The sequence below is a fragment of the Hyperoodon ampullatus genome (assembly GCF_949752795.1).
Source record: "Hyperoodon ampullatus genome assembly, chromosome: 2".
Classification (NCBI taxonomy): domain Eukaryota; kingdom Metazoa; phylum Chordata; class Mammalia; order Artiodactyla; family Ziphiidae; genus Hyperoodon; species Hyperoodon ampullatus.
Genome location: NC_136915.1, coordinates 37,828,855 through 37,841,336, shown reverse-complemented (window position 1 = coordinate 37,841,336; position 12,482 = coordinate 37,828,855). Strand labels below are relative to the sequence as shown.

At 46.9% G+C, this 12,482-nt stretch overlaps 1 protein-coding gene across 1 annotated transcript in view; it reads right to left on the bottom strand.

Moving 5' to 3' along the window:
* The window catches only part of ARMH1 (armadillo like helical domain containing 1), a gene marked incomplete at both ends in the record, with an annotated part of 32,949 nt that overhangs the window by 7,514 nt on the left and 12,953 nt on the right, over positions 1-12,482 (bottom strand). The gene's annotated exons all lie outside the window — the stretch shown is intronic.

Here is a 12,482-nt window from a genome sequence, read left to right as displayed (position 1 = left end):
AGCCAGGCAAACAGGGAGGTCTGGCTGGGACACAGCGTCGTGGGTCATGGAGTGAGAGCTAAGGCTGTGTAGGCAGGCCAGCCCCAGCTTCTGGAGGCTTTGCATGTGCCAACTACCCTGTAGAGGAGATGTTTTCTCATCTTTCATTTCAGGGAAGACTAAGACTCAGAAAGATTGACAAGCTTGCCCAAGGTCAAACAGCTAATGAGTAGTGAAATAACTCTGTTGGATTCCAAACCTCATATTCTTCACCGTTAAACTAAGCTCCACTGCAACCTCTCTGGTGGGGGACCAGGAAAATAGACTGTGTGGGTACCATGCTGGAGAGATGGAGATCAGTGTAGATGTGAGAAATACAAAGACCTGAATTATAGCAGTGGAGACAGAATGGAGAAGGCAGAACAGATCTGAATGATATTAAGGAATTAGAGTTGACTGGTCTTGTTAGAAGTTGGTTGAAGGTGGGAAGCAGGAAGAGATGACAATTACCCACATGTCTAACCTGGGTGATTGGATGCTTTTTGCTGAGATTGGGACCTCGGAGAATGAAAGGTTTGGAGCAGAAATACCAGGAGTCTAATTTTTTTTTAAACATCTTTACTGGAGTATAATTGCTTTACAATGTTGTGTTAATTTCTGCTGTATAACAAAGTGAATCAGCTATATGCATACATATATCCCCATATCCCCTCCCTCTTGCGTCTCCCTCCCACCCTCCCTATCCCACCCCTCTAGGTGGTCACAAAGCACCGAGCTGATCTCCCTGTGCTATGCAGCTGCTTCCCACTAGTTATCTATTTTACATTTGGTCGTGTATATATGTCCATGCCACTCTCACTTCGTCCCAGCTTACCCTTCCCCCACCCCGTGTCCTCAAGTCCATTATGTACATCTGCGTCTTTATTCCTGTCCTGCCCCTAGGTTCATCAGAACCTTTTTTTTTTTTTACATTCCGTATATATGTATTAGCATACGGTATTTGTTTTTCTCTTTCTGACTTACTTCACTCGGTATGACAGCAGGAGTCTAATTCTGAACATGGTCAGTGACATCCAAGGGGAGATGTCCAGAAGGTAAGTGGATATGAGGGTCAGGCTCTCGGGCTCAGGAGAGAGGTCTGAGCTGCACAGTGGTCACTCAGCCACTCTGCACTTCATCCATAAAATAGGAATAATAGTGATATCTGCCTCATCAGCTTGTTGTGAGGACTAAATGAGTAATGAGCTAGAGCAGTACTCAGTATATAGTCAATACTCTATAAAAGTGAGCTATTATTGTTTCTATCATTATAGGTGGTAATTAAAACCATGGGAGTGGATGAGGTACCACAGAATCAAAAGGAAGAGAAGAGAAGAAGACCTGGGATTGATTCCTAGGAGAAAAAGAAACCAACACTTAAGGGACTGGTGGAGGAAAAGGGATGTATGAAGGGCTGAGAAATAGTTTCCAGAGAGATAGGAGGAAGACAGGAAAGTATGGGGTCTGGGGAGGAAGGGATCAGAGTCCTCAGGGAGGAGGGTGGGATCAGGAGCATTTGTAGTTTGAGAGTTCATGCCCAGTGAGGTTGAGAAGCAGGTCTGCAGGACCTGTGCCCATTCATTGGACAAATAACAGATTGGGTATGTGTCAGCTACATGCAAGGAGCATGCCACCGACACTCGATGGAAACTGGAGTGCAAGGGGAAGGATTCCTCCAATCCAAAGAGGAACCATGGAGCCCACAGCCTGTCAGCGCCAGAAGAAAGCTCTGTGATCACCTGTCTGATAGATGCAGAAACCCAGAACAAAGACTTGCCCAGGGAATTGCAGTGAATGGGAGACAGAGCTGTAGCAGCAGGCTTCGTATTCATGTGGCAGACGTGCCTCAGAAATGGCATGGCACCTGGGAATTGTGGCTCTGTCAGGCAACCGTTGCCAAGGCACTCAGCACTGATGAGGTTGGTTTTACAATTCTTTGCTCCTAGAGCCTGGGAAAACCAGTGCCCCCGTTCTTTGTCCTCACTTCCAGACAAGACTGCCACCTGCTGGCCACACTAAAGAAGTGCACCTCAGTGCCATCCATATACAGCTTTGCTGCCTTTTCCAGCAGAGTTGAGGTTATGAATAAGTTGGGCAAATTGCACTGTTGTAAGGAAAAGACCCGTGCCAGGCATCTTCCTGACCAATTACATCCTGTCTTTGATCTCTTTACATTCCGCCACCTCTTTTACCAAATCCTGTTCAAAGCCCAAAGTCGAAACATTAAAAATATATTTTATGCAGTATTTTGTTAAAAAAGCCAGGCAAGGGACTTCCCTGGTGGCGCAGTGGTTAAGACTCCACCTGCCAATGCAGGAGACGTGGGTTCGAGCCCTGGTCCGGGAAGATCCCACATGCCGCAGAGCAACAAAGCCCGTGCGCCACAACTACTGAGCCTGTGCTCTAGAGCCAGCCAGCCACAACTACGGAGCCCGTGTGCCACAACGACTGAAGCCCACACGCCTAGAGCCCATGCTCCGCAACAAAGAGAAGCCACCGCAGTGAGAAGCCCGCGCACCGCATCGAAGAGTAGCCCCCGCTCGCCGCAACTAGAGAAAGCCCGGGAGCAGCAACGTAGACCCAACGCAACCAAAATAAATAAATAAATTAATTAACTAATTAATTAATTAATTAAAAAGAAAAAAAAGCCAAGCAACAAGGTAATTAGTGTTATGTGCTATGGTGGTATACCTGTTGCTGAATCAATAATTACCAAGGTGTGTCTCCCATTGGTATCTGCCCTTCTGGGCCGGTCTCGCCAAGCCCAACCAGCCTGTGTGCTGGTGCTTAGAAGCATCCCTGTCACCCAAGCGGCACACCCCACACCAGGTGCAGGGTGGGGTGAGGAGAGACAGTATCAGGCCCTGGCGGAAACAGTGTTTAGGGCCAGGCCAACTGGGCAATTAGAAACAAGTTTTTCCCAAGGACTCTCTATTTTTTTTAAAAATTTTATTTATTTATTTATTTATTTATTTATTTATTTATGGCTGTGTTGGGTCTTTGTTTCTGTGCGTGGGCTTTCTCCAGTTGCGGCGAGCGGGGGCCACTCTTCATCGCGGTGCGCGGGCCTCTCACTATCGTGGCCTCTCCCCTTGCGGAGCACAAGCTCCAGACGCGCAGGCTCAGTAGTTGTGGCTCATGGGCTCTAGAGCTCAGGCTCAGTAGTTGTGGTGCACGGGCCTAGTTGCTCCACGGCATGTGGGATCCTCCCAGATCAGGACTCGAACCCGTGTCCCCTGCATTGGCAGGCAGACTCTCAACCACTGCGCCACCAGGGAAGCCCAGGACTTTCTATTTTTAAAAAACTCTGGAAGACTGTATAATAAAACTTATAAATGCTAAGTAAAGTGTCGCAGTTGAAGGGCTCATGTAATTTTGGAGAAATAATGTATCTTTTAAAAACATTCAGTAGGTTTTTATGTGAAACTGTCCTTTAGTGTCAGAGCCTTGTGACTGTTGTCCATTGAAGTTACACAAGACCTGTGCCTCTTACACAGCAGGAAAGGCTGACACTACTCCCCGTGTCAACTCAGAGGAGGAAACAAAGGCACAAGGTTCTACGGGGCAAAAGCTGTAGTTTTCAAAATGAAGTCTTTGGGGCTTCCCTGGTGGCGCAGTGGTTGGGAGTCTGCCTGCCGATGCAGGGGACCCGGGTTCGTGCCCCGGTCCAGGAGGATCCCACATGCCGCAGAGCGGCTGGGCCCGTGAGCCATGGCCGCTGGGCCTGCGCGTCCGGAGCCTGTGCTCCGCAATGGGAGAGGCCACAACAGTGAGAGGCCCGCGTACCGCAAAAAAAAAAAAGAAAAAAAAGAAATTTTTTAGTATTTGCTTGACCTTGTGAAGGGCATGAAGCTGAGACATGTAATTTTTAAAAATATGTTTTATTGTAATAATAATGATGTTGTCTATCCTCAGGTTTTGTGTGCTGCTCAAAACTGGTAAAAACAAAGAAGAAAGTCTTGTTCTCATAACACTGGGGAGACAAGAGAGTGTGGTGGTGAGGAGATGGGTGCAGGAGTCAGACTGTCTGGGTGTGACCCACAGCTTTCCCGCTTAACATCTTTGAGACTTTGGACAGGCTATTTAATTGCTCTGTGCCTCAGTTTCCTCACCTGTAAACCGGGGATGATAGTACTATGTACTCCTCAGAATTATCCTGAGCATCACTGGAGACGATGAAAGAGCTAGAACAGTGCCTGGCACATAGTCATCCTCAGTCACTGGTAGTGATCACCAGTTATTATTACTATGATTATTGCTTCTGTAACAAAGTTCTAGGACAGCAGGGACTTTGTTTCATTTGTCACTATATACACAGTGCCCAGCCCAGTGCCTGCTCTTGTTGAATAAGTACATGAATGAATGAAAAACTTAAGTTATTTAAAAGTAAACCAACAAAGTACATTATCAAAAAAGTGAAAAGATAACAACAGAATGGGAGAAACCATTCTAGTATCCAGAATATATAAAGAACTCTTACAATTCAACAGCAAAAAGACAACCCAAGTTTTAAAATGGGCATAGGACTTGAATAGATAGTTCTTCAAGGAAGAAACATAAACATCAACAAGCACACGAAAAGATGTTCAACATCTTTAGTCATTAAGTAAATGCAAATCAAAACTGCAATGAGGTTCCACATCCACTAGGATAGCTATATATATATATTTGGACAATAACAAGTGTGGGCAAGGATATGGAGAAATTGGAACACTCAAACATTGCTGGTGGGAATGTAAAATGGTTCGGTTGCTGTGGAAAACAGTTTGATGGTTCCTCAAAAGATTAAATGGAATTACCATATGACCTGGCAAATCCACTCATAGGTGTATACCCAAAAGAACTGCAAGCAGGTGCTCAAACAAATACATGTGCATGTATGTTCATAGAAGCTCTATTCACAATAGCCAAAAGGTGGAAACAGCTCAAATGTCCATCAGCAGATGAATGGAGAGACAAATTGTGGTATATCCATACAATGGAATATTATTCAGCCATAATAAAGAACAAAGTACTGGGATTCCCTGGTGGTCCAGTGGTTAGGACTCAGTGCTTTCACTGTGGTGGCCTGGGTTCAATCCCTGGTCGGGGAACTAAGATCCTGCAAGCCACGCAGTGCAACCGAAAAAGAAAAGAAAAGTACTGATACATGCTACCACATAGATGAACCTCGAAAACAGTATGCTAAGCAAAAGAAGCCTGATAAAAAGTTCATATATTGTATGATTCCACTTTTATGAAATATCTGGAATAGGTGAATCCATAGAGACAAGATTGATGGTTTCCAGGGGGTGAGGGGAGGGGTGGTGGTCAGGGTAGGTCCCTGACTAGGAATCAAAGCCCAGCCCTCTGCATTGGGAGTGTGGAGTCTTAGCCACTGGACTGCCAGGGAAGTCCCAATCATACTTCTTAGTATTAGGAATCGACATAACTTCACAGAACAAAGAACCTCAGGAAAATTAACAATGATGTTCTTGCCCATCGCCAGTCTCTCCAGGTCTCTGGAGGACAGGGGAAGAGATGTTACACATTTGAAGACTTGTCTGTGTCTTTCCTGTTTGGTCACTTAGGGCCACTGTTTCCCTGCACTAGCATTTCTAGAGGAGTCCACTGTGTCAGTGAATGCAGTTTGCTTAGCCATGAATCCTGCTGTTGTACTTTGTGGATGATAAGCCACACTTCCAACTTCACTATAGGAAACAGGATCATTTTATGAGCATGTCAAGTTAATCGTAGGTTGTAGGTCAATTAGAAAAAAAAAATTATTCTCCAAATGACCATTTTTGCAAATTCGCAAATATTTCCATTTTACCATAAACTTGTTTCTTATAGCTATTTGTTAAATTTTCAGCAATTTTTATCAGATGGTACAGTGGTTTTAAAATATGTCCACAAAGTTTTTAGTATGTTTCCTTTCAAGAGGTGGAGCCCAATTCTTCTCCCCTTGAGTGTGGGCTCAACTTAGTGACTGGCTTCCAATGAATAGAGTGAAACAGAAGTGACATGTGCAACTTCTGAGATTAGATTATGAAAGATATTGGGGCTTCCTCTTTGCTCTCTCTTGGATCACTCGCTCTGGGAGAAGCCAGCTGACATGTCAGGACACTCAAGCAGCCCTATAGCGAGGTCCACATGGTGAAGAACGGAGGCTTCCTGCCAACAACCAGCACTAACTTGCCAGGCGTGTAAGTGAGCCACCCTGGAAGCCTGTCCTCCAGACCTGATCATGCCTTCGGATGACTACAGCCCCAGCTGACCGCCTGACTGCAGTCTCATGACACACCCTGAGCCAGAATCATTCATTTAAGCTGCTCCCAGATTCCTGACCCACAAAAACTGTGGGAGAAAATAAATGTTTATTTTTTTTAGTCACTGGGTTTTAGGGTAATTTGTTATATAGCAATAGGTAATGAATATAGATGGACTGATTTAACAGCTTTTGCGGATTTCTGCAAAGTTTGAGTATAATGCCTTTCATGTGGCCTTCATAGCAGCATTTTAAGGAATCTTCATTTGTCTCTGCCCAAGCTCTCTGTAGCTGCAGTGGCAGGGAGTAGGGGCAAGGAGGGGGGACCTGGTGAGGAAACTTGCTGGAGGTCACCATGCTACATGGCCTAGACTGCCCATCCTTGGGAGAAGAGGGGATGGGGAGGGGGTGGGGCCGAGAAAGGGAGGGCAAGGGTCAGAGAAGGGGACCAACCAAGGGCAGAAAGTGGTACTGAGGGGCAGAGAGAGGCTTAGACCCCTGAGAACTCAGAAGTTCCGGCTTCTCCCAGCTCTCTTAGGCCCTACCAATATAACCAAGAGGAACTGCTATACACTTTAAATATTTTAAACATTTAAAGTAAACATTTTCAGTAAATTGGTAATTTGGTGAATTGGGGACTCAGCAAATTGGTCATCTGGCCAGTTGATTTTTGGGTAAGCATACACTTGGCAAATTAATTTACAATGAGTTGTCTGTTTCTAATTAAGTCATACACAGTAATTTTTATGTTCCTAAGGTAATAATTTATTTGTAAAAGATACTAATATATGTACACGCACACATATATATTTCAAATTCTCAACAGAATTAATTTCTCCTTCCAAAAAATTTTGTGACTTTGACATTCCTCTTCTCCAGGGAGGGAGACCAGTGAGTGAATACTTCTGTGGCTTTAGACGGCTCATCATGATTAGTCCCTGCCTGCCACTAATTCCTGGAATAGCAACCCTCCTTGGAAGGAAACTGCCATTTTTCACTTCACAGCCATTATAAGTGGAGATAAATTCCAGGCAGGACCACTTTGGAGAAGTCCTCCCTTAATTTTAATTTTGACTCTTTTAGACTGAAGGGGATCATCATTAAAAGAAATTCTGAAGTCTTAATTCTGTGAAAAAACCCCAAAAACAAACCATCCTCAGAAATTAGCAGATGTAAGTGTCAGAACCCTTTCCCTGGTTATTTCTACTTCAAAGTGAAGAACAGACAAGAATGGGCAATCAGAATCTGCTGCAGTGGGGACCAGAAAGCCATTACTTGGTCCCAGGTTTCCTCTTCCACTCTTTTGTAGGAACCTGGAAGGGCAGGGCTTTCCCCACGACCTTCAACATGGGGCTCCCTGACCCACCCCTCCTCCAGGGGCCCCTGCATGGGTATGGAGGAGATGTAATGTTACAAAACCCAGCTTGGCCAGACAAACATATTTCAGGAAACTGCATGAAAATATGGAGAAAGGGGAGAAAAAGGAAGAAAGAGAAGCTTATCCCACCTAGACAGACATGGAGCCACCACAACATATGTGCCCCAGCTGCCACACGGCCCACTGCAGTGGTTTTAAAACTTGGCCACAAAATCATTTGACCCCCCTCCCATCAAGATGTGGGATCTACTTGCTTCCTTTGAATCTGGCCAGGAAGTGATGCTATGTGACTTAAGAAGCTAGGTTGGGCTTCCCTGGTGGCACAGTGGTTAAGAATCCGCCTGCCCATGCAGGGGACACAGGTTCGATCCCTGGTCCGGGAAGATCCCACATGCCGCGGAACAACTAAGCCCCTGCACCACAGCTACTGAGCCTGCGCTCTAGAGCCCGCGAGCCACAACTACTGAGCCCGCGTGCCTAGAGCCTGTGCTCCGCAACAAGAGAAGCCACTGCAATGAGAAGCCTGCACACCGCAACGAAGAGTAGCCCCCGCTCGCTGCAACTAGAGGAAGCCTGCACACAGCGACGAGGACCTAACACAGCCAAAAATAAAATAAATAAATAATTTTTTAAAAAAAAGCTAGGTCAGGAAAGGCTATGCAGCTTCGGTCTGGAATATCTTGGAAGCTCACTCAGGATTCCTCTTAGAATCCGGCCACCAAGCTGAGAGAAGCCTAAGCTACAGGGAGAGGCCACATGTAGGTGCTGCAGTGCACAGTCCCAGCTCTGAGTCCCACCTTCAAGACCCAGAAGATCCCAGCCTCCTTGTGCTGCTCAAGGCTTGGTCTTGGGTGAGGCAAGTGAAGCATTTGCCTCTGATGCAAAATTTAAGGGAGAGATCAAAATCCAGTAATCAAGGGCTTCCCTGGTGGCGCAGTGGCTGAGAGTCCGCCTGCCGATGCGGGGGACACGGGTTCGTGCCCTGGTCCGGGAAGATCCCACATGCCACGGAGTGGCTGGGCCCGTGAGCCATGGCCGCTGGGCCTGCGTGTCTGGAGCCTGTGCTCCGCAATGGGAGAGGCCACAGAGGTGAGAGGCCTGCGTACCGCAAAAAAAAAAAAAAAAAAAAAAAAATCCAGTAATCAAGATAGATACTTTTTAATGCAATATAAAAAATCAATGCAAAAAAAAGAATGAAGAACGACCTATCAAAATGTTAAATAAAAACAGTAAGAGTGCCACATGGAGCCATATTGGAGCCCGAGACAAAAGGAAAAATCAGCAAGAGTGATCCTCATCAGCCTCGCTCGAGTTCCTGCTGTGGTCCCGGCTGTCTTCCAACTGAGGCCCCAGGAATCATGGAGCAGAGATAATCCATCTCTGCTGTGTCATGTTCAAATTCCTGACCTACATAATATGTGAGAATAAAATAGTGATAGTTTTACAACACTAAAACTGGGGTGACTTGTTATAAGAAATAGGTAGCCAGAATACCCCCCCACCTCTGCTCAAGAGCCTTATCATCTCCTACCTTCCTTCTCCTTTTCCTCCTCCGAACCTTGTGCCTTGGCCCTAAGAACTCTCAGAAAGTAAAGAGTCACTTAAGATGCACAGCTTCCACTTAGCCATCTGGGCTGAAAAAACTAGGTATTTCAAATTTTATTCCCAATATGATGGAAGAAAATGGAAAAATGAGGAGCTGGAGGGGAACTTGGGGTCAAGGAGGTGGCCTGTGATGGGAGTAGGGACACTCTGTTGTAATGGGAAAGAGAGTAGAGGAGGTGGGTGACAGGCCAGTCAGGTTGGTAGGTTTGGAGGGGGGAAGGTCTCAGTGGAAAAGGAGGTGAGGTCGTCTCCTGGCTCCTCCATCACAGACGCCCACTGCGAGAGAAAGGGTCACCAGGCCCACCGAACCTCTCCACCGCCTGTTTTCACGGGACTCCCCCTGAGAATCCACTTTCCCTGGAGCCTTCTCAGGGAAGGATGTCGTCCCCCGCCCCATGCAGCACACAGGGTAGAGAGCACGGCCTCGGTAACTTCCTCCTTCCAAACCATTCCTTTTTCTCCTCAAATACAAACAAACACAGACAAAACCCTAGTACTTGGCACAGCACTTGGCACACCACAGATGTTCAATTAATACTTGTTTTTAGAAAACAAGCCCTTATAAAGCTTAGTCCCTTCAGCTATATCACTGGCTCCCCCTGATGTTGCCACCATCCTGGGGGGGCTCCACCTTGGTCTTGCAATTTGGTGTCCTCAAACTCAGAGAAATTCATCTCTGATCCCCTCCGGTCATCAGTGTTAGGCCCCACCTAAGACCTGTCAGACTTTCCCTCTCCTGCCTTTGGAGGAGTTGCCGTGAAAACTGAGAACCATATTCTTGCCCTTAACTTCCACTCCACCAATCGTGTGAAATAGTTCCCCCTGGTGGACGATCAATGCACATGCATGCTCTATATTCCCAGGGACACGAAGGCTATTTTGAAGTGCCCGGTAAAAAAGAATAATTCTTTCATTCAACAGACATTTCTTGTACCCCTGTTACGAGTCTGGCTTATCCGAAATTATTTTGAGGTGCACAGTTTCACACCAGCAGACATCAAACCAAAAAGGCAGTGACAATTCATGCTCCTGCTGCCTCTGCCAGAGTCAGTTGTTACGTAATAAACGCAGCAGGACTCTAGATTGGGCCTGATATGGGAAGAAGCTGGGCCAGTTCAACTCTGGAGGACTTCATCAGCGAAACTGAAGCAAAGCCATTTTTTCATAAATTTATTCAACAAACTTCTACTGCACACCACCCTTTATATGCCAGGCCCTGAGCTGGAAAAAGAGATGAATCAGACCCCGTCCCTGCCCTGAAGCTGCTCAGAGGGGAAGGCATTTAGGCAAGTAGTCACTAATACAGTGTGCATGTGCAGGACTCCCTCCCTCCCTCACGCACTCAACAAACACCTACTGAGGACCTAACATACGCTGGGGACTGTGCTGGGGGTATAAGGACAAAAACTATGAGAGCTGCACGGAAACTGTGCACAGTCTATGTAAAGGGCAGTTACCATTCTGGAGATAACTGCTTCAATGGAGGCAGGTGCTGGTGGGGAGGAGGGAGCAAGATGGTAAAAAGGAAGGAGGCTGACATTTGGGCAGGGGTGAAGGCAGGTCAGGGAAGCCCTCAGAGAAGAAATGCTTAAGGGGGGAAGTGGCGGAATGGTCACTTTGCCATGTGGAAGTGGGGTGAGGGGAGGGAAGTCACAGCGCCACCCAATCTAGTCTCCTCGGGGTTGTTTGATTAAGCCTCCTGACATGATTCCACCGCCAGCTCACCCCCTTGCTCCAATGCCAGCAACAACTCTCTGCTGCTGGGCCTGACCTTGACTTAGGTGCCTCTACCACTCCACCTGGCAGCTCCTCCCCAGCTAAGAGGCTCTGCTCCAGCTGGTAACCAATTCCAACATAGCATTACTTCCCAACACAGGAGTCCATGTACCCCCACAGGGGTCAAACAAATACAAAGTTGACAGCGCTGCTGAAGGAAAGATAAGGTGGGCATTCAATCTCAACACTGCCTCCAAAAAACAATCTAGGCTGGGAGTAAGCGCCAGGCCTTTGCTGATCCCCAGGGTCTCACTTGTATACCTTAACCCTGGTACCGGCCTCCTCCCTCTGACCCTCCTAGGCTTCCTGGACCTGGGGCTCAGCCTGTCATCCTGGGCACAGAAGTCCCGATATGTAGTGCCACCCAGACCCTTCCTGCCTTATGGGTCTCCTTGCCCTGGCCTCCTCGGCTAGGCCCATTCCCCCTTCATGTGCCATCTCACTCTCCACACCCAGGCGCTCCCCAGTCCTGTCCTTCCTCTCTCTTCCTGGGGCCTCTCTATCGTGCTAGATCAGCACATTCCATTTTGTTTTCTGAACAACTCCAGCCTAAAGTCTCCCTGTGGCTCTGGCCTGCTATTCCATCTGACATTCAAGGTGCTCCATGATCTGGTCCTGGCCTACCTTCCTAGGTCTTCCTAGACCGAGACCGCTACCAAACCTCCACCAAATGATCTCCATACCACTCCCCAGACACATCTTGTACTTCTCTGTGTCTGGGCCTTCCTTTGCACCATTCCCCTTTCCAGAATGCCCTTCTCTGCTTTCTACCTTCCCATTTTTCAAGGCTCAGCTCAAATACCACCTTCCCAGAGAACGCTTCCTTGATCTCTCCTGTTGAAAACAGAATCTCCCTTCTCTGAACCATCGTAAGAGCAGGGAAGGAAATAACATCCTGGAAACACCTGCCATGTGCTGCATGTTAAAAGCATAGGCTTTGCAGTCAGACAGATCTGGTTTGAATCTGGTCAGCTGTGTAACTTTGGGAAGCATACTTAATCTCTCTGTGCTTCAGTGCTTTAGCTTGAAAAACATAAAAATGCCAACCCCTACCATTCATTCATTTGAACATTTGAATACCTAATATGTACCAGAATCTATACTCTTGTGGTTATTTTGAGAATTAAATGGAGCAATGCATGGAAAGTGGCTGGCACATAGGCATACTCAATAAATGAAAACGTATTAATACTACCATTACCCAATCTAGTTTCTTAGAAGAACAGTCCTCAGGGTGATTTTTGTTTGGAGGGGAAGTGCCACATAAGTCTGGGAACCAGAGCCAGCTCTGGACCCAGGCACATTCTGACAACTGCTAGAGCACGTGGCTGATTCCAGGCACAGAATGTGACTGTCGTTTTCTGAATAACTTGCCCATCGGCACAGAGCCAGCACCTTCCGTCTGCCGAGGCTGTCTAGGACACTCAATAAGGCTCTTTGTGAAAAGGAGAAAACGTC